At 32.9% G+C, this 22,741-nt stretch overlaps 1 pseudogene; it reads right to left on the bottom strand.

Moving 5' to 3' along the window:
* Nucleotides 1-910: 910 nt before the first annotated feature.
* Nucleotides 911-12,510, bottom strand: LOC105198900 (annotated as a pseudogene).
* Nucleotides 12,511-22,741: the final 10,231 nt, after the last annotated feature.

The raw sequence follows: 22,741 nt of genomic DNA, 5'->3' as shown, positions 1-22,741 counted from the left end.
TGCAATCGCTCGACTATATTTATATTTGAAATATTATTGCATACGGGCAATCTCACCTAAATATCACAATTTTTGTGTAAAAATGTTTAGAGAGCTAACGAAGAGTTTGATACTCTAATTATTTATTGATAAGTAAAAGTTGGAAAATTTATTTAAAAAATTTGAATTTTTATATATTATATTTATTTGACAATATTCACGTTTTTGTTTTAAGTATTTGTTGACAATATCGTAGAATGTTTGTTGTATGATATTGACGTAGAAATTTTTGCGCACACTGTGATTCAAAAGCTTATTTTATATTTTTCTTTTTTTTGTAAATGCTTGTTTAAAAATATGTAAATTTTAAATCACAGCATCATAATTAATTGCTTTAAATAGCAGATAGGAGGGTATAAAATATTACACTATAAATATTTTTAAACGTCGAATAACAATTCTGTTCCAAGTTGAATTAAATTGCCTAGAAATTGTTTTTTTATTAAATTTCTTGAATTAAATATATTATAGTATTTTTAATTGACATTATTTTAATTTATTTGAATTCGAAATTAAAAGTTATTTTCCAAGTAACTGAGTTATAATGGATATTCAATAAATGTAGTTAAATTGCATATTTTTTTTATATTATTAAATTAATAACTTATCTAACTTTTCTTTTGTAGAGCTATTAATTAATGCAATCACATGCATTTTTATATGCATTTATTAAATCAGCTTTGAGTAAATTGAACACATTAGAAAGACATAATTAACACATGTTTGTTAGAGGAAAAAAATTTAAGAAATTAATGCTGAACAGATTTTATAAATATTAAAAAGAATAATTTACTCAAAAAAATTTTTACATTAATAAATAACGTCGTCTTCTGAAAATATTTTAAATTAATTCTAAATAAAAGAATCTGTGTTGATCAAAATTTTGGTTTTTTTTTTTTATCACAAGGCCCGGTGTGCTGATCACTGGTATTCACCGTGTTTCCGATATCGCAAATCGATATCGCCTTTTGTCTCTTTACAGTATCGTAACACATCAGATTTGTCCGGGAAATTGCGCGTAACTCGCGGCTTCACACGAATATCAAATCAGTGGCTCCACATGCCGCCCGAGTTTGCAACACGCGCACATTCTCTGCGAATCTCCGCGCTGGGATCTCTTAGATTTTTTCCACTAAATTGCACTTGGCTCACAGCTCCGGCAGATGGTGCCATCAGTCTGCTTTGTGATCGTTACAAACGTCCACAGGAGTCGGCGCGAAGCAAAAGCGCGAATTTCAAACATACTCTTTCGCCGATATGCTTAGAACTGCAAGATTTGATTGATCCACTCGCGAAATTCCAAGATGCGCGTGTAAACTCTAGGCTGATTGGGCGTAGCTCAACCGAATCCCCAGCTGATGATTCCAACAAGGATCTATCGCTTATCTCGCATTCTTTGAATTACCATCGGACCGCCGCTGTCACCCTGAAGATGGTAGAAAGTGGCATGTTACTGCTAGAAACTTTCGTTAGAAACGAGTGATGATGAATTTTGGGTAACTGTAATGTTTAAAGGACGTCTGAAAGTTATCTAATAGACGTTTCAGTTTTCTAGAGAACTTTTAAAATATTTTTACTATAATATAGCACGTGCTTATAAAATAGCAAACAATACGTTTACTCAGACGTAATTATTGAAAAATAATTTACAAAACAGTAATCCCCAACCAGAAGAATATAATTTTAAAATATTAAAATGCTTTGTTTCTGTTTTTTAAATAATTAAAAATGTTTTAGTTTTAAATTGTTTAAATTTAAAACACTAAAATGTTTAGAACTGAAATCTTTAACAACTTTAAACATTTTAGTATTTTAAACATAAATCTATCGTTAATTTAAACCAAAACATTTTTAAGTATTTAAAAAACAGATATAAAAATAAAATATTTAATATATTGGCTTTGTGTTATTGCGGGACTTCCAGAATACTTTTTTCAGTTTTTATTTATTTTGACAAATTTATTAATTTTAAATACAGTTTTTATTTTATTTTTGAAGAGTTTCTAGTACATAAATAAGTGTAAAAGATAGATAACTGTAAATTTTTATGTACACAGTTGCTATAAGCAAAATTTGTAGAAAAATTGCATTTTCCACTTACCTATTTTCGATATTAATACTAATAATAATATCAATATTAATACGGTATTTTAAGCACTCTTATTTTGAACATTGTCACATATTTTTTAAGTTCTGTCAGATTTTTTGCTATATTATTCTTTTTATTATAAATTAATTTTTGGAAAATATAAAAACATTAATATTTTTTTATTATAAATTGAGAATAAATATCTCTTATATGTTTCTTTTCTCTATATACCGATTTTCATCATTTGAAGATAAAAAGTTTTAAATTAATGAATCGCCATATTGTGTTGGCCATTTTGAATTTTAAAATTTTGTCTCCTAATTTATAATTAGTGATCTGAGAAAGCCCTGGGTACAAATAAAAAAAAAAAATTATTGATACAAAAGTTTGTTACACAAATGGTTAAACATTTGTTTTTTTTTTTAATAAATACTTATTTAATTTGCTAGTCATTTCGAAAAATTTGTGAGACGACTTATACAATGAGATTTTCTTGGTCTGTATAAAATTGCGAATAAGAAATGAGAACCCACCTTGCAAGAATCATATCCGCCCTTTCTCCAACCGGCACAAATAAATATATGTGAAATTGCCTCGCTATAACCCGCGCTTTTATACATAGCTTCACATACAGTATTATTGATAATCGGTACTACAACCTCTTGTAACACAGTTGGTAATGGTCCTTCTGCAAAGATACGTAAAAGTATTCTTTTAAACACCTGGGCGAAAAGAAACAGTAATTTATCTCTCTGACGGTTTAATACAAATATTTTATTTAACTCTTTTAGTACGAAACAGCGCAATGAAGAAACACTGTGTAATCGGAATAAAAATAGTAGTATTTCTTACTATGAGCTCATATATGTGCCCACAGGCCAAAATAAATTTCTTTCTCTGATCATATATAATGTGCACCAACAGGTCGAAATAAACTTCTTTTCTTGAGCGCACATATGCGCCGACTGTATTAAAAAAAAGTAGTCTACAATTTTAATACTGATTAATGTGTACACGAGAGAAGAGTTGGAAAATATTTCGGAAACAGTTTAAAATTATAAAAAATTGTAAAATGTGTATTCGATTAATTTGAGGGGCTAACTCTTTTGAAAGAGTTCGGGATAAAGAGTAGTTCCTCGAAATGATGGAACACGGACTTCGTGGTTTTTCTATTTTTAAATAAAAATAATTTTTTTTGCCTTCTTTTAATATTAGAAGAAGATAGAAATTAAGTTAAACCGATTTTATGTATAACATTGATATAATCGAACCTCCACAGTAAAAAATAAGATGCTAATTTAACACTTTCGTATGCCCTAGAAAGTTTACTCTGAATTTTAAGTTAAAATAACTTTTATTTTAAATAATATTATAACTTGAAATAAGAGTTATTTTAATTTTTGGGTTATTTTAACTTAAAATTTAGAGTGGACTTACTGGGACATTTTATTTTTTACTGTGTAAGTTAAATATACAAATATTTGAACTGAATGAATTTAATTTGAAGAATGTAATCAAGAGTTGAAAACTTTTTTCTCAGTACAGATACAGATCTAAAAATAATTATGGATTATAAAAATAATTATATTACACGCTACAATATAATAATTTTTTTGCAACATTACCATCATTGTTGAGCATTCCATCAATTATCTTAATGGTCTAACATGTAATTACTTTCAGAGATTCTTGCTAAATTTGTAACGAAATCATTCTTTTCGTATATCAGACATTAAATAGACGAGTTAATTATAAGTTGTATTGTTAATTAATTTTAATTAATTAGATGGTGCATTTTTTAATACCTTCAGAAAGTTGACCCTAGCCCATAACGTAGACGGTACTCCCAACGTAGGTTTCATCATCATCAGGCAAGCAGATAGACAAGATGTTCGGTTGAAAGGGCAAAAGAGGCTCGTAGAATTGCAAGAAAGCAAGATTGTATTCGAAGGTACTTTTGTCGAATTTCAGATGGGTTGCTACAATCTGTACTCGTGTCTCTTGATATTTGTACGGTTCATCTTCATTCGACAAATCATGTTCGCCAATCCTTAGCAATAGGTCTCTTGCTGGCATACTGCAAGATATTAGAATTGAAGTATTAAACATTAATTTGCCGATGAATTTCATTTAGAAACAAAATACTGTTGGTAATCTTTTATTGCAGCTCAAATAATAATATATTGATAAAAACGTGCACATACAGCAATGAAGTTTTTCAGAGATATCTTAGAAATATTTCAACTAAACGCATTTCATGAAGATGCGAAATATGTCTGCAAGATTTCTGAGATGTCTTTGGGATAATAAAATGTCCACGATTTTTCTTACACTTTGCAGAAAAATTTCTGAAAAAATCTCTTTGAAATATCGAAAACTTGTTGAATGGCTCTACTTAAAAATTTAAAAATTTACCGTATTTCAGATTTTAGAAAGATTTCTGTTACATTTTATATGATTTTTTGCAGAATCCTTTCAGAAGTAGTGCACATGAAACGTGAAAGGTTTTGAAACCTTTCTGAAAACTTTACGCAAAAATCGGTGTTATAGAGATTAAAATTTTCAGCGTTAAAAAATTATAAAAAGAATTCTAGAAAAAATATTGGAATGTGACAATGGCAATACAAATTAGTAAAATTTTGGAGAAAATTTTGGAACTCGGATTCTTCTGAAAGCTAATGTAAAGCTTCTTGTGATACTCTATTTTAGGATGGCAATCCGTGTTAGCATTGCTCTTGGTTGCGTTTCTCTAATATTCTAGATGAAAAAAATACTTATACAAGCGGATCGAGACAATCCCTTTTCATCGCGCGAAGATATCGTAAGCCCGTTCGTGTTGTCGCGCGAAGACTTCGAGCTGCAAGGCGTATTACGAATACCGCAAATGATTGAGATGATTGTGTGGGTTGGAGAGCACTTGATATTATGAGTATATCGCCGCCATGATAAACACTTACTCTTTGACACAGTGCGCCGCGGTAATAGCCCAATTCTCATTCAATAATGCCGCGCCGCATTTGTGTAGGTACGTCTGCGATTTCCAATGCTGTAACGAGATCTGCAAAAAATCCATTACGTTGAAGATATCATTTGCTATACGACGCCTATTTATAGGACGTAATAAAATGACTGTTGTTTTCGACGTGAAAGATTCATCACTACGTCGTCTTCACTATTACGTCTTCATGTATAAAGTTATTAATTGTTTCAGACGATGGATCGAATGACGGTGAATTAAGATTTTATGAGATCTTATAAAAGTCAAATTTTACTGTAATTCTTTTTAAATTAATTTTTTGAAATTATGAAATTACCTTTAAGTAATTATCAGATTAAAAAAAAATATATACAGGCTGTTCATTAATGATGTATACACCTTTTACCATAAGAGGGGTGACTTCCAACTGCACTCTATATGTATAAATTACAAGGAGTGCAGTCGGTAAGTCATAGTTAAGGCGCGCTCTTTGGTAAAAGGTGTATACAACTATTATTGAACACCCTGTATATATATGTATATATAAATATATATATATTTTTTTATTTATTTATTTATACATAATGTGTAAAGGTTTTCAAAAAAACTGGAATCGATGTGATTTTAACGTTTATGATAAACTGTGGAAGTAAAACAGTGTCGTGGCCAAGATTTATTATATCTGTATAAATAAAAATTCTTAAAAATATAACGAAATAATGCCAATACGAGCCGATACTGGATGTTTATGTTTATACATGCCTGATAATTTTATTAATACAATCTCCAACTTACTGCATGGCGAATATTTTGTCGCTTTTTAAAACACGATGCATATTACATGAAAGCAAAATTTGCAGTGTAACGCATTAAATTGGCAAACAATTTAATAAAGATTCTTTTGGCTTCCCAAGTTCAAAAAACTGTGAAAAATTTATTGTGAAAAATAACACCTCAGCCAGGATACGAATCTGGGATCACCCGACTTTTCGGCGCAGGTGTCTTAGTCAACTCGATCACTGAGGCATTATTTCATTATATTTCTGATTTCATTATATTTTGGAAGAATTAATTCCGAGCCTAATATCCTTTAAATTTATTAAAATTCTTAAAATAATTGTTTCGATGTTCACCTGCCAAGGCCACTTTCCAAAGAAACTTCGGGCACCGCCGATGATTTTCGGCTCCGGGAACAATCTCCGTCCGCACACTGTTGAGAAGAACACATTGTTGAGTTAAATCACATCACGGTCCCAATTGGACGGTCATGTTGGAGCACGGACGCGCTGCATTTGTTCGACTGGATGAACCGGTATCGTTGCGCGGATACGTCGCTCACATAATTCTTTTGTCTGCCCGTAGACGGAATTAGAATTTTTATATCGAAGATATTGTATTTGCAACACTCGCTGCGCATCACATCGATTACGGGAAATTACTGACATTAAAACTTACGACTATACCATCATTATTTAAATTAAGTTATATTATTGATCGTGTAACCTTAGATGATGGCAAGTAGGATAATGGTATACAAAATGGTCGAGTAATCATTAATCCATAAATCATAGTGTTCACCATATTGTAAATAATCGCACGCGATGTGATTATAACTATTTACATAAAACGTGAGCAGTAAAAATATATGATAGCATTAAAAATCGATTTATTTGAAGTATAACGATAAAAAATGCGTAGAAAACTGCGGAACTGTTTCAGTAACTACAAATTGCATAAATTTATATCTGAAAATTACATCAATATATTTCACATGAAAATAAAAAAGTATTATCGCATAAATTTTTTTCTGTACTCAGAATTGTCTTTTACATGTAAACAGTTACGTACAATTTCTGTATTAGAATTAATACAGACGTTTATCTTATCAAACGCGAAGTTTAAGATTACTACGAGGAGAAAATGAAAGCGTCGCTGTGTGATTAGAAGTTGGATCATCTTCAGGAATTAACTGGGGCAAAATTGAACGGAATAATGTGAATTCCGACAGTGACCCGAATCCAGTTCCGCATTTCACCCGTTATTTTGTTTTTAGTTCCGAGACTAGTTCTAGTCGAGTAACGATTCATTCCGGTCATCCAGTCTGGGAACGATCTAATTTTTTTTATTCATGCACCCGCTCATGCACGTGAATCGCTTATCGTAATATTATACTATAATTCGTTCAGTATTTAGTATCAACCTTGTTTGTAGTCCGACATATTGAGGGTCTCCGGTATCGGTACCGGCAGTTCCATGTCGATCGTAACGCCGGGGATCGTTGACAGCAGTGTAGTCATCGTTGGTTTCTTCGTAGTGTCGGGGACGACAGTGCTTTCCGTTATCGGTTTGACTGAAAATTTGAAGTAATAAGAAATTGGTTAACCAAGCAAGAAATAAAGAGAGAGAGAAAAAAAAAGTGTGTATGCGTATGTAAAATGCCTTTTTCTATGTAAAATTGATGTAAAATTAAAATTGCCGTGTTTATAAGCTTCTAAAGAAGGAAATTCTGAAATAAAGTATAGCAACGCTAAAACTGAGTGAGAAAGTTCCAGTTGATTTCTTGTTATTATGACTTGTTAGAAGATATTCCTTCCAAGTTGTTGCATGATTACGTTTACTGACTCTTGAAAGTTCTTTAATCGCAAGCGAACTCGCAAACCGCGAAGTGCTCGTAAAGGCCACAATTAATTTGCCTTACCAGGAGTCATAGGCTGTATGGTGAATTCCTCAACCGGTTCGGTCGTCGACTCTTGAGCTTGTGGTAACTTTTCGATAGTAGGTGATTGAATCATTATCCAACCATCTGGAGTCGTTATCGGCGACTAATCAGTTTTCGCTGTTAAGCGAACAACCGTAATAAATACAAAACCCAATTGTATTTTAATTAATTCGCAAAGTAAAAAGTTAAGATTTTTTTTGCCTAGGAAAAATAGATAATATAGCTTATCATAACATAACTTGTTGAAAAAATAAGATAATTTCAAAATTAGGTTTATCCAACAGAATATTTCTATGCGTATACCGAAAAAAAAACAAAATTTTTTATCAAATTTGTGGACCTACGTTTTTTAGAAGATGTTAACTATGGGCAGATATAATATGTTATTTCGAGACTGTGCAAACCGATTTGATTGTTCATTTTGGGGTGGTCGAGGAAAGGGTCAATTCCGTTTTTTTTCTTTCGCGAGGTAGCGAAACGAATCATAGTTATTAGAAGATAATTCGAAATTTTGCGCGCGCGCAACGAGATGAATAGAGATACATAAGGGACAGATGCTGTAATTGCGTCGACCGAAAGCCCGAAATGGCTGGTTTGTGAACCGTTACGACATTCTATCTCGATGATGTATCCAAGCGTCGTTATTGGACTGTATAATCAACATAGTATAGAAACGTAGATTAAATTTTGTAGGGTCCGAGAAGTGATTTTGGCTCCACCATGAGCTCGGCTCGTTCGAGTGGAATAAAGTAATTTGCTTGTTGAATAAACGCAAAACGCGGGACGGACCTTACCTACTTATGTAGCTCGGCGTAACTCACTTTTGCGTTGCATGTAACAGACATGCAATTATTTCTGTTAAAGAAGTATAACGTCTTCTTAAAGTTGGCACACGTGACTATACTTAGACGAAACAATTGGGCCGAATTGTTAATTTTATCAAAATCTTATTAAATCTGAGCTTATGCTTTGGAAAATGGATAATATTCTTTTTAAATTAAACATGATTGTATTAGAATATTTGAAAACAGAAAAATATAAATTCTAAAGAAATATTAGAAAACACAAAGAAGAAATTTAATACATATGAAGAGCAAAAATTTATTTCAGATAATTTCGTATTTAAAGAGATTTTACAATTTGTGAAATAAATCTGGATTTTTTTAAAGTCTTATGATACTTAAAAATTGTTTATTTAATTCTTTTTACATTGTAATAAATTTTTGTAGAGTATTAACGTCTCTTTATACCTGGCAGTCACGGATTTTATATATGCTCCCTTCGTTAGCATCGATCGATTCTTCGAGGTATTATCAAAAACGTGATTAGCACTCTGATTCGTTAGGTGTCTGTATGCAAACCAGTGAAATAAAAAAAAAAAAAAAAAAACGAACGTTCATTGTGTAACGCGACGCCCTTGCCGTCGGTAGGAAATCATGATGGCGAGCCACGTTGCATAGGACGCAGCATGCATCAAAACGTTGGGAATAGCGAAATCTCGTTGATGAATTGCTGAATTTTTTGCTTTCATCTCTCATTTCAGATATTATCTTTTAACATTTTCTTTTTAATGTGTGAGAACTAACGATAGTAATTAACATGTTTCGAGTTTAATGTTGCAATTAAATTAATATTGTAATTAAATGTTATAATATTAGTAAAGAAAACTATATTGTTTGTCTGCATTTAAAATTGGTTTATAATATTCTGATATAAAAAATAGGAAAAAAGAAAATTAATGATTTTATTCACCTGACAAAGTAGCCGTTGACGTTGACGAAGACGTTTTGTTAGATGCCTTCGTAGAAACTTTATCGGAGTTGGAGCTCAACGTCACTAATTCTGACGAATAGGTAGTCATCGGAATATCCTCGAGGGTGTGATTAACATTTTGACCCTTGGTAGGAGATGTTTGGGTAGAGGTGCTCTTGTTCCTAACGGTAAACGTGGATATTGAACTCGAAATACTTATGGTGACATCCATAATGCTGGATGTGTTGGCAGAAAGCTTTGTCAAGGATGTTGGTTTTTTAATTCCAATCGTTAAACCGCTAGTTGATGACAACGGTTTTGTTCTTTCCATAGTCGTAGTGCTCATGTATTCTGGTTTAGCCGTTTCCGTTATCGTGCTAGTGATTTTAGTGGGTTTCAATTTCGTCGTAGTTGATGACAATGGTTTAGACATGATCAATCTCTTATTGTTGTTTTAGCCGTTGTCAATTTAACGGCGGTTGTCGTGATTGCCGATGATTTTGTTGTCGTTTTAGAGATCGTCTTCGGTGTCGTCGTTTTTGTGATAGACACTGTGTGACCTGGATTCTTCGTCGTAATGGTGGTACTCTTACTGCTTCCACTCGTAGTTGCTGTCGTCGCAGTCGGTCTAAAGAGGCTAAAGTACTCTCCGTTATTTGATCGACACTTACACTGGAAGATTCGACGTTGCTGAACGATCCGGATGTTGAGTGAGATTTTGTCACTACTGGCAGAGTGTCAAAGCTGGAATTCGTGAGAGGCTTTGAAGGAGTTGGCGGTCTCTTTGTCAATGTAGTAGGTTTCTTTGTGGTCACTGGTCGTGCTCACGGTTCGTAGTCACGGTGATGCTAGATGATGCTAGTCTTAGTGCTAGGTTTCTTCGAGGTCGTCTGAGTCAGCGGTTTGACCGATGTCGTATTTCTTGGCGGGAATCTGATTGAAGCACTATTTTTTGCGTAGTAGTCGCAGAAACATTCTTTGTCGTAGCTGTGGTAGTTTCTTGCTGAAGAATTGGCCTGTAAGTAATCGAAGAGGATAGTTTCTGGGAGATGTGCAGGACTGTTGGTCTCTGCGCTGCTGTCGAGGAGACAATAGGTGTCTTCGTAGAAACTTTCAAAAATGCTGTCGTTAGTTTCGTTACATTTGCGGTGCTAGGGTAGATCGTAGTCGTAGGGTAGATAACAAAATGGATGATTTTGTAGGTTGTCTCATTGTACTTGATGCTATACTTGATGGTATATTTACGGTGCTGCTTTGTTTCTTCAGCAACGTGGCCTGCGTGCTAGGTCCGGCAGCGGTTTGGGACGTCGAGAGGCGAATAGTCTGCGTAGTCATTTCTATCGTCGTTGGCTTCTTTGTCTCGAGCTTTGTCGTGTCTGTCATCGTACTTGCTGAAGTATGCGTGCTCTGCATATTTAAGACTGCAGACGTCGTCTATAAAATTATAATTATTATATATTAATTATTAATCTAGACACATTGCAATTTGGTATGTTAATTTTCTAAACACAACAGTCTGAGTAATAGACTCAATTTTATATCTAATTAATTTATTAAACGAGCATACTTGATCTGAGATGCTTGGAAGGACCAAGCGTGTTCTCGGTATAAACATGGACAACCTATGAACGATATTTCTCTCGAGTATACACTCTGTTGCATATCATGCCAAAGAAAGTAACAGATCACTTAGCATAGTAAACGCGAAGCTGTCGAATACATAGCGCTATATAGCCCGAGTTTTGACAAGACTAAAAAATGTTCTTAATATCAGCGACGTTTATTGATTTGAAATTGAGACAATGAACTTTTAACATAATATTACATAAAATATTTTTCACCAGCTAATAATTGGATTCATTAACAAATCGCTATTAACATGTATCTGAATGTATCATAACTTAATGTAACATTTAAACGAACTAATACAAAAGTTTATTATAATAAACGTGTTCGTAGAATCAATAAACTCATTCATCTAATACGTATTAAAATTTAATAGAAGTGATTAAATATCATGCAATTCCCGTAAGACGACGTAACGGCAATTTAATTAGTGAATTACAATCATTAAACATTATCTGTTACAATGAAATTCTCCGAACTGCACCGATGTTATCTCTGGAAGAAAATTATTGATACTCTTCCCGCAAATAGAAGAGCAATTCAAAGTACTTACTTCCTGGTTGAAATTGAGAAACAGAGATCGAGCTGGCGATAACAACGGTATAGATCAATACATTGCCGATGATAACGGATGCCCAAGCCTGTTTTCGCCGGTCGCACATCTGAAATACAGACGAAAACCGGAAGAAATTAAATTTGCTCTTTAGAAAGGCTAAAGTTTTTTTTATTTGAGCTTTTTATTATCGCGTCTCTGCTTCGTGCTACCACTTATTACTTTCACAAAGTAGCAAGTGTAAGATTCGCCGATTTTAATGTCTTTAAAAAATTATTTTTTTTCTTACAATAATCACTTAATTATAAATTATCATTATATATACGTGGTTTACAGGGGTGTGTTCAGAATGAACGTTTGGATGCGCCCAGATGTCGTGTTACTATATCTTTGTTGTTTACCAAATGTTAAACAAGGATAGAATGATGTCTGGGTGCACCTAGACGTTCATTCTGAACGCAGTTCAGTAGTTTGAGAGTTGAGGAACTGCCGCTGCAGTTTCCTAGATCCCTATTTAGGGCTAAGGGGGCCTCTTTCACCAATCTTCGTTTAGTTAATCAACCGGATTGAAACTGATCAGTGATATTTGTAATTTCGAATGAACTAACCGCTCGGTTTGCTTTAACAAAGATTGGTGAAAGAGGCCCTAAGCCATGACGCATTACCATTTTTTCGAAAATTCCTAAAATGATGCAACACCTTTTATCAAAGGGAGACCTCAAGCAATGGAAGATCCGATTATCTAATCAAACTTAATCAGCAATGCTAAGTGCTCTAGTAATGGAAAATCTATCTAATCTATCTATCTAATCTTCTAATCAGACTTACAAAGAAATATTTCCAAGTGTGAATTTTTTATTTCAATGAAACTTTGTATACATATAGATTATATGTTTATAATAATATTTTAAATATGTATAATATTATTTTAAAACACAAAATCAACATTTCTTAATATTAGTTTAATATTTCTTGCTTACTGGGATAAATATTCCAAGAAAAATAATATTGCTTGGCATATTATATGAGCGAAATCTGAAGGAGCACTTAATGACTATTTTGTCAAAATAAACACATTGACACGAAGAATACTGAATTTTTTTTCTGGTGAATCTTCATGAATTATGCATGAAGCTGCATAAAATCGAGACAGACATTAGTTTACACGTATACGTGCTCAGCTATGTATGAATGAAATTCAGCTAAAACGAGCTAACATACCGCTATCCTGAAGAACATGCGGCTAATTTCGACAACGGATTTGCAATATGTCTCGCTCGTCGATACACAGCCGTATATACTACCGGATTGATTATTCGCGCAATAAACCATTTTTATCAAACCGAATAATATTAGTATGTACTGAATAATATTAATATGTACTGAAATGCAGTCACCGTATTCCGTTGTTCATACGTTTTCTTGGCTTAAGCTTGGCTTAAACAAGTGTAGTTTGCGTGTTTCTCTACTTTTATCTCTTTTTTATTTTATTTTGTATTAAAGATTTATTTATATTATAAAATTAACGTAGCCAATTTCTTTTTAAAATGTATTATCAAAATTTTTAGTTTTAGTTTTCATAAAATTTAATTTGTTAGAGGAAGTACAGAAGTAAATATTTGTGTATCTAAAGCAGAAAAAAAGCAAGTGATTTAATCCGTTCCATCAATATCGTTATATATTATATCGTTATATATTTGATTATTGTTATTATTTGTTTCTTTTATAAGTTTGTTGATCGATTCGTAATCGTGTTTTTATTTCTGTAAAAATTGAAATTATTAACAGTTTTTTTTTTTTTTAGCCAGAATATACTAAATGTTGCAAAATGTCATAAAAGTGTTACGAGAATGATATATTCTTCGTTCAGGAGGAATTAAATGTCGTCAACCTATTAATAGTTATTGACCAATAATCATCCGACCGCAGAAAAAGCGTTAATCGCGCCGGTGCCAACTCCGAGGATCAAGGACGAGCGACCGCAAAGGAAATCATCTGTTCGGCTAAGCCGAACCACCCACCATGACTAGCAAACCTGCGGCACCGCCAGTCGTGCGATCAAATCAATTTAATTATCCTGAATTTTCCGCGAAGGTGCGTTGCCCTCTGAGAAAAAACGACAACACCATCGACCGTTGTAATCTCAACGAAGGTCACTCGCGCAAAAAATGACTTTTCTTCATATCTCGGAACCTTGTAACAGAGTCGTAAGCATACCTTCATTGACACCGCTCGATGGACCATGACTGCTTTTGCTTTTGCTGCAACGTTGCTATAAAATTCCTTTAACTTATCAGGTAGCGCGATGATGCATCGTCTCCTTTTGATGATGTTATTGTTGAATTAGATTCTCTGCGCGCTCCACGAGATCTACTTGTTGATATTAGCCAAATCCAGATCTCGTAGCCTCGATCGTGAATTCTCGATAAAGAACTGCGACCACGTGGTCGAAACCTGTCGAATGATGTCTTCTGCACCCGTGTGAAGCTGGCACCCCAAAGTAAAAAAAAAATATATTTTTTTTAGAGTGCCGGCTTCTTTTCTAATAGTTCTATAGTGCTTGATCATTTTTAGAAATAGTTCCAGCGATTAAACCCCAAAAAAATAAATTTACAAAATGGGGTGCCAACTTCACGTTGGCACCCTATTTTCAAAAAAATTATAATTTTTTTAAAGTTCCCAGTAGTTTTTGAATAGTTCTATAGTTCCCTATACTTTTTTTCAATAGTTTTGTTTTATTTTCAAAATTATGGAATTTTGAAAATTCACAACTCGGCCCGTACAAAGTACGTAAAACTTTTGTAATTTTTACTTTACAGAAAAAAGTTATTTAACTTTTTTTGAGCACTCAGGGAGTGCTATTCAGCACACCGAAAAAAAAACCGGAACTCCAAATTTTTTATTTTTTGGTACTTTGAAATTTTTTTTTAAATTGTGTTTTTTTGAAAAAACACAATTTGTTAAATAAAAAATTGATTCAATAAAAAAATTTATTTTAATTGAAGAAGTAATAACGTTAAAGTATATGTGATAACTTTACATTACACTGAGATAGAATTTTATTATTATTTGCTACTAAAAATTTTAACTTAGATTTCAAATTTTTGTTTTTGAGTTCTATTTAGCCCTGCCTGAGTGTTTTTAAAACGTCAAATAACTTTTTTCTATCAAGTAAAAATTACAAAAGTTTTATACTTAGTAAGACCCGCCACGAAAAATTTCAAAGTACCAAAAAATCAAAAATTCGGTGTTCCGATTTTTTTCTTCGGTGTGCTGAATAGCACTCCCTGAGTGCTCAAAAAAAGTTAAATAACTTTTTTCTGTAAAGTAAAAATTACAAAAGTTTTACGTACTTTGTAGAGGCCGAGTTGTGAATTTTCAAAGTTCCATAATTTTGAAAATAAAACAGAACTATTGAAAAAAAGTATAGGGAACTATAGAACTATTCAAAAACTACTGAGAACTCTAAAAAATTTATAATTTTTTTGAAAATGGGGTGCCAACGTGAAGTTGGTACCCCATTTTTAAAACTTGTTTTTTTGGGGTTTAATCGCTGGAACTATTTCTAAAAATTATCAATCACTATAGAACTATTAGAAAAGAAGCCGGCACTCTAAAAACATATGTTTTTTTCTACTTTGAGGTGCCAGCTTCACACGGGTAATAAGCTTCTAACGTGGCATCTCTCTCTCTCTCTCGACGGGTGAAATTGTTTTTCAGAGAGTCCGCAACGATCGTTATGCATTTCTCTTCATTGTATTCCTCACTGCCTCCGTGACTTATTCGCTATTTGTACATACAGGTGTCCTCTGCTTACACGATAAAGTTATATTCGGAGACTTGAGTTATAAATCGAATTGATAAACTAAGTCAAATCAATTTAATCTTATAAGAAAATTATTTTATCAAATTTATAATTTATTTTGCATAATTATCATTAATCGAATTTATGATAACATCATATAATCTAGTTTCGTATTTTTTTTGCGCACGCAATAAATTAAATTGAATATACCATGTATAATAAAATGATTAAATTTATCAAATAAATCAAATTCATAATTGATTTTGCATAATTGTTATTAAAACCATCTTTATGGTATCTAACATATTATGTGATTTAGTTTTGTATTTTTTTTTGTACACGCAACAAATTAAATAAAAATATACAATGTATAATAAAGTTATTAAACCTAGCAAAATATAAAATTTTATACACATCAGACAAAAGTTATGTTTAAATTGATGAAATCGACGATGTCGTTATTAGCCTTTTTAAAAGTAAATAAATTATTTGTTTGCATTATTTATTTAATTTAAACAAACAGTTATTTAATTTAAAGAAAGTGTTAACAAAAATGTAGAAGATATTTTAGCTCTTTTGGTTTTAAAATATCTTTTATTTAAAAAAAAAATTGTGTTGCACAATTAAACTGTTCCTTTAATTCTAATAAAAGGAGCAATCAAAAAACTTCTTTGAGTCAGAGAAACTTTTCTTCAACCGTATAGCAGTGCACGAATTTTTTTGAGTTAAACAAATATTTTTTTACTCAAAGAAACCTTTCTCTGGATGTATGTAGAAGAATTAACTTTTGAAATATTAATTATTTTCAACGCAGTTTTAATTTTTAAATCTTATGTTTGTGTGTTACAGAATCACCGTAGCTTCGTGGCCGAATAACTCCGGTCGTTGCGCATCGGGTCGGTGAGTCGAAAAACAATTCTTATTTTCTTATTAAATATCCTGCGCAGGACAAAAAAAGAACACTGAAAAAAAAGTTTGGTAATAGTTGTTAAATGTTGGGAAATAAATTTAAATAATATATATTTGATTAATATTGTATAATAAAAAATAATTTTACTTTTCGTTTAATTGGTATTATACTCAACATTTGGTAGCTTTCACAAACTCTTTTCTTCAGTGGACTCAAACAATTTTTCGAAGGGGAAACCGAGTACCCAATCGCGCGCGATCGGTCCCTGGGAGTGCCGTGTAAAGTACACTGAAAATAAAGTTTGGTAATAAGTACCAAATGTATAGTGAAACAGTATTAATTAACTATTTGTTTAATGTAACCAAAAGTAATTTTACTTTTTTAAATATTTAGTAAAGTTATACCAGATTTGGTGATACTTACTAAACATTTAGGAAAATAAAATTATTATTTTTGGACATAATGACAAAATATTTAATTGATAATATTTCACTATACATTTGGTAGTTATTACCAGATTTTTTTCCGTGTATCATCGCGCGATCGTAACCGTATTTTCGCGAGTGAGGAGTTAGTGCAATCTTGTCGATGCTTTGAGAAGAAGAGGATGAGCCCTGCGAGGCAACCTTCAAGAGGTGAGTTCAAATATACACAACATATACACAATGAAAAAGAAGTCAGGTAATAACTGCCAAATGTATAGTGAAATAGTATTAATTAAATGTTTTGTCAATATAATCAAAAATAATTTTATTTTTCTAAATGTTTCGTAAGTATTACCAAATCTGGTATAAGTTTATTAAATATTTAGAAAAGAAAAATTATTTTTGGTTACAATGACCAAATATTTATTTGATAATATTTCACATTTGATAGTCATTGCCAGTCTTTTTTTCATTGCAGGATTTATAACATATCTAGCTTATCTAACCGATGGATATCGTATGTTACAGATGTTCTTCGAGGTAGAAGGCGACGAGAAGAGGACATCACCCATCGTCGCCGACTTATAATAAAATAAACGAACCGCAGTCGGTTCGTCGCGTCGCGCGTTTTTTTCCGGGAGTGCCGTTTAAGTATTGGACTAATGAATTTTTAATAACTCCCATTTGATAGAATCCTAATTCGAGGGCCGGGAATCGCACCCCCGCTGCTTGGCAGTGAATATTCTTACTGGGGCGTTGCGTATGGTGGGCGTGCGCGCCGCACCGCGACGTTCCATGCCGAAGTGCCCGTGCACGAGGTAATTCCGAGTCGCTTGTACGACATGTTCGTCTGCATGTTGCGCGGTTGTCTGGATGTGTGAGTTTACACGCTCTGTCTCCGGTGATCGGTTCGGTCCTAAGCGGTTAGAGTTCGGATCAGTTTCCTTGGGTTCGCGCGTTTCTCTTGTTCTCGTCCACCATCCTAAGGCTTTCTTAGATCTTTGATGCCCTTTTTGGATTCTTTGGATCTGGGGTTCGAGCTGGGTGAATCACGTTTAATCTGACTTGGTCAGAACCTGGCCTTGTAGGTTAAGCTTGTGACGAGAGGCTGGCTCTCATTTCCTGATTCGTCTAAATGCTAAACGTCGGCAATGAGTACCTTCTTTTCTCGTCCTGCCCGAGTGTCTTGTCGACGCCGCTTGGATATAAGATCCAGTGGGACTGATTAAGATGATCCGTTGGCTGGGCCTATGAACGAGTCAATTTTAGACGTGATTTTTGTGAGACAACAGACGTAGGAATTCAATAGCATTGATTTCGTTTTCTCCCGCGAGGGGCTTACCCTTGTTCGGGGGCGGGTACGCGTGCGTTCTACGTGCCGACTCGGGGTGCTGAATCCACGGGAATCCTTCTGAATGGGAACTCATATCATGGGTTTTATAAACCCGAAGTGCCGCAGTATCGCGCGAAAAACTTTATAAATAATAAGTCCACGCGCGCAAATTTAGTATTATTCGCGAGTGTTCCGCGTGTGCAACGAGAGGAAGAGGACAACCTAAATGACACTGAGAGGAGGAGGAGGCCTGGGAGAGGCATCAGGCCCCAGCGGAGCAACCTTGGGGTAAATATAATTTTTTATTTATATAAATTTAATAATCTTTTTCCCTTTTATTTGATCTTATGGCAATAAATTTAAAAAAAAGTTACTTAAAAAAAAATTTATATAAAATTTTATACACACTCAGAGAAAAGTTTAAATTGGTGAAATCGTTTCTTTCACTTGATTTTATTAAGTTGAAGTGAAATTACCTTTGAAGAAAATAAAAATTTATTTGATTTCAAGAAATGACGTTATCAATCTTTGTTAAAGTAAATATATTATTTGTCTAAATTGTTTATTTAATTTAATTTAATTTAAATAACTAATTGTTTAATTCAAAGAATGTACTGATAGAAATGTAAAAAATAATTTGTTTTTGGCGCACAACACTTAGCACGGCTCTTAAGCTCGTCCTTCCTTTATTGAATTGTTATTCATGGGAACTTTGCATTTGTTTTTAATTTTCAAAAATAATTTATTTCTGGTTTTAAAAATGTGTTTCTTTTATTTAAAAAAAAATTTGTGTTACACAACCAAACAATTGTTTTAATTCTACTAAAAGGAACAATCAAAAAATTTCTTCGAGTTAAAGAAATTTTTCTTTAACTGTACAGCAATGCATAAATTTCTTTGAATCAAACAAATATTTTTTGACTCAAAGAATTGGGTGTACCTTCCTCCGAGTGTATAAGAATTAACTTTTGAAATATTAATTATGAGCGCAGTTTTAATTTTTAAATCTTGTTTGTGTGTTACAGTAATCACCGCAGCTTCGTGGCTGAATAACTCCGCTCGTTGCGTATCGGGTCGGTGAGTGAGAAATCAATTTTCTTATTATACTTTGATACTTTATAAATGTCCTGCGCAGGATCAAATTAAAATGTACAACTGAAAGAAATAGTTTTGATAACAATTTTGATAAAATTTTAATAAAAAATTCCTGGAAAATATTCTGGAATTTGCAGGGAATATATTTATAAATTTTGAGTTAACACTCTGACTATATTTCTCTAAGTATCCGCGAAAGCCGCCCTTCGCAATAAATTAAAAAAAGTTACTTAAAGATTTATAATTGATTTTGCATAATTGTCATTAATTGAATTTATATTATATCATGTAATCTAGCATTGCAATTTTTTTGTAAACGCAACAAATTAAATTAAATATACAATATATAAACTTTGAAAATTCATAACTCGGCCCCTACAAAGTACGTAAAACTTTTGTAATTTTTACTTTACAGAAAAAAGTTATTTAACTTTTTTTGAGCACTTAGGGAGTGCTATTCAGCACACTCAAGAAAAAAACCGGAACTCCGAATTTTTTATTTTTTGGTACTTTGAAATTTTTCGTGGCGGATCTTACTAAGTATAAAACTTTTGTAATTTTTACTTGATAGAAAAAAAGTTATTTAACGTTTTAAAAACACTCAGGCAGGGCTAAATAGAACTAAAAAAAAATTTGAAATCTAAGTTAAAATTTTTAGTAGCAAATAATAATAAAATTCTATCTCAGTGTAATGTTAAGTTATCACATATACTTTAACGTTATTACTTCTTCAATTAAAATAAATTTTTTTATTGAATCAATTTTTTATTTAACAAATTGTGTTTTTAAAAAAAAAACACAATTTCAAAAAAAAATTTTAAAGTACCAAAAAATAAAAAATTTGGAGTTCCGGTTTTTTTTTGGGTGTGCTGAATAGCACTCCTTGAGTGCTCAAAAAAAGTTAAATAACTTTTTTCTGTCAAATGAAAATTACAAAAGTTTTACGTACTCAGTAGGGTCCGTCACGAAAAATTTTAAAGTACCAAAAAATAAAAAATTCCGAGTTACGGTTTTTTTTTCGGTGTGCTGAATAGCACTCCCTGAGTGCTCAAAAAAAGTTAAATAACTTTTTTCTGTAAAGTAAAAATTACAAAAGTTTTACGTACTTTGTAGGGGCCGAGTTGTGAATTTTCAAAGTTCCATAATTTTGAAAATAAAACGGAACTATTGAAAAAAAATATAGGGAACTATAGAACTATTCAAAAACTACTGGGAACTCTAAAAAAATTATAATTTTTTTGAAAATGGGGTGCCAACGTGAAGTTGGCATTTTTAAAATTTGTTTTTTTCGGGGTTTAATCGCTGGAACTATTTCTAAAAATTATCAATCACTATAGAACTATTAGAAAAGAAGCCGGCACTCTAAAAAAAATATGTTTTTTTTTTACTTTGGGATGCCAGCTTCACACGGGTGTCTTCTGCGCCCGGCGCCTCCTCGTCTTATCTGTGTGATTTTGCATCCTTCGTAAGCTTTAGAGAACCTCCTTTGACCAACCTCGGGGTCAAATCATCTATTCGGCAGACATGAGGTATCATACGTCGCAACGGTCAAATTCGCGACAGAGTTTCGAGAATGGGAAACGGAGGATACCTCTCGGAGTACACTTGGAGTAATAGCCGTCGCGCCGGTTCGATTTACTCGCCACGGCTGGCACTTATGGAACTGATTTTGCTCGGTTCGCGACTTCTGGATCAACCAATTCCCCGATCCAGGTGCTCGTTTGCTGGGTTCACCCCTCCTGCACAAAGAATTAGCAGGCCACGACGATACGCATCGGCCGAGCGCGCGTGCATTCTCGTGAAAAAGAGAAAGAGGAAGAAAGAGAAAAGTTAAGACCTTCCCCCACAGGTAGGAGATGAAGCCGTAGGTACAAACGACGGCAAACTGAACTGCGGGATAGCCACGGATGGTAAGCCGGCGCTTTTAGTGCCGATGGGGACTCTAGCGTTCGGACATCTCTCGAGGTGAGGTAGTGGCAATGACCGTTCTCTCTCGCGTTTTTCTTCGTCTCCCTCGCACGCGCAGAACGTCCTGATCTGCTCCTCTTTCTGCTCGACTCTTCTTCATTCTACCTGTTGCAGTTCCTTCTTCTGCCAGCATTACCCCCACCACATTACCCCCACCACATCGCGCCACTACCTTCACTACTTGAACATCATCATTGTAGTTAGCTTCTTCATCTGCTCATATGTTGTTTCCTCACCCTTGGCTGCTTCTCCTGTCTTCTCTTATCAATCTCGTTGTGATTGTTACCTGCTGTTTGCAGGTAGACGGCGAATGATCACTCATATTTTGTCGATGGTCTCCTTTATTTTTTTTCTATTTCCCTTTATTTTGTCTTCTTAATTACGCTTTTTGGATTTGTGATGTTTATTAGCATATAGTGATGTTTTTCTACACTCAGAAAAGTGTTTTGTTGTCGCAACAAAATTCGTTTGTCAATATACGACTAATTTTATTTTATTGAGAATACTAAACAATTTTATTAACTGGAATTTTGCTGTAACCAAATATTTGGTTTGGCCAACATAATTTATTTCTGTAATATATGTATATATAATCATAGATAAATTTCATGAATAGAAATAAAGCTTCAAAATTTGTTTATCTAAAATAAATTGCCTGAATAATTTTATTTTGGAACATTATTGCGTTACTTCGTGCTATGACATTTATCGATGTCTTTAATTAAGATAGAAACATCTCCCGTGCGATAATACGAACGCGAGACGACGTGATATACTTTTCGAGTAATCGTAAACATGTAAAATTGCATTAAATCGACAAAACGATCGATTAAAATGTTTCTGTATAATTAAGGCGCTCCGATCATTAAAAAGCACGTTGCAAAATATTTTTTTCACAAATCCCATTTTGAAACAGAAAGAAAGAAAGAGAATGAGACAGAATTTATAAAGTTGGTCGCATTTCCCTTCGTTTCTTCCCATGATCGGGATTAGGATTTTAACTACGGCTGCCTCAGTAAGAATATTTTACGTCTATGTTCATACTACACACTTATATTTGAGAGTGTAATATGTTTTTCAGTTTTTAATTATTTTGACCAATTTCTTAACTTTAAGTACAGTTTTTATTTTATTTTTGGAAAGTTGCTAGTACGTAAATAAGTGTAAAAAATGGATAACTAAATTTTTATTTGCTTAATTGTTATAAACAAAATTTATAAAAAAATTGCATTTTTCATTAAACTATTTTCAATATTACTACTAACAATAATATTAAATTATTATCAATATTAATGTGGCAATTTAGGCACTCTTATTCTAAACATTCTAAAATATTTTTAAAATTTTTTCAGATTTCTTGCCATGTTCTTTTTATTATAACTTAATTTTTGAAAAATATGAAAAAATTAATATTTTTTACTATGAATCCAAATAAATAACTCTTATATCT

The sequence above is a fragment of the Solenopsis invicta genome, chromosome 9 (assembly GCF_016802725.1).
Source record: "Solenopsis invicta isolate M01_SB chromosome 9, UNIL_Sinv_3.0, whole genome shotgun sequence".
Classification (NCBI taxonomy): Eukaryota; Metazoa; Arthropoda; class Insecta; order Hymenoptera; family Formicidae; genus Solenopsis; species Solenopsis invicta.
The sequence above is the reverse complement of the archived record's forward strand: the minus strand, read 5'-3'. Positions and strand labels throughout refer to the sequence as shown.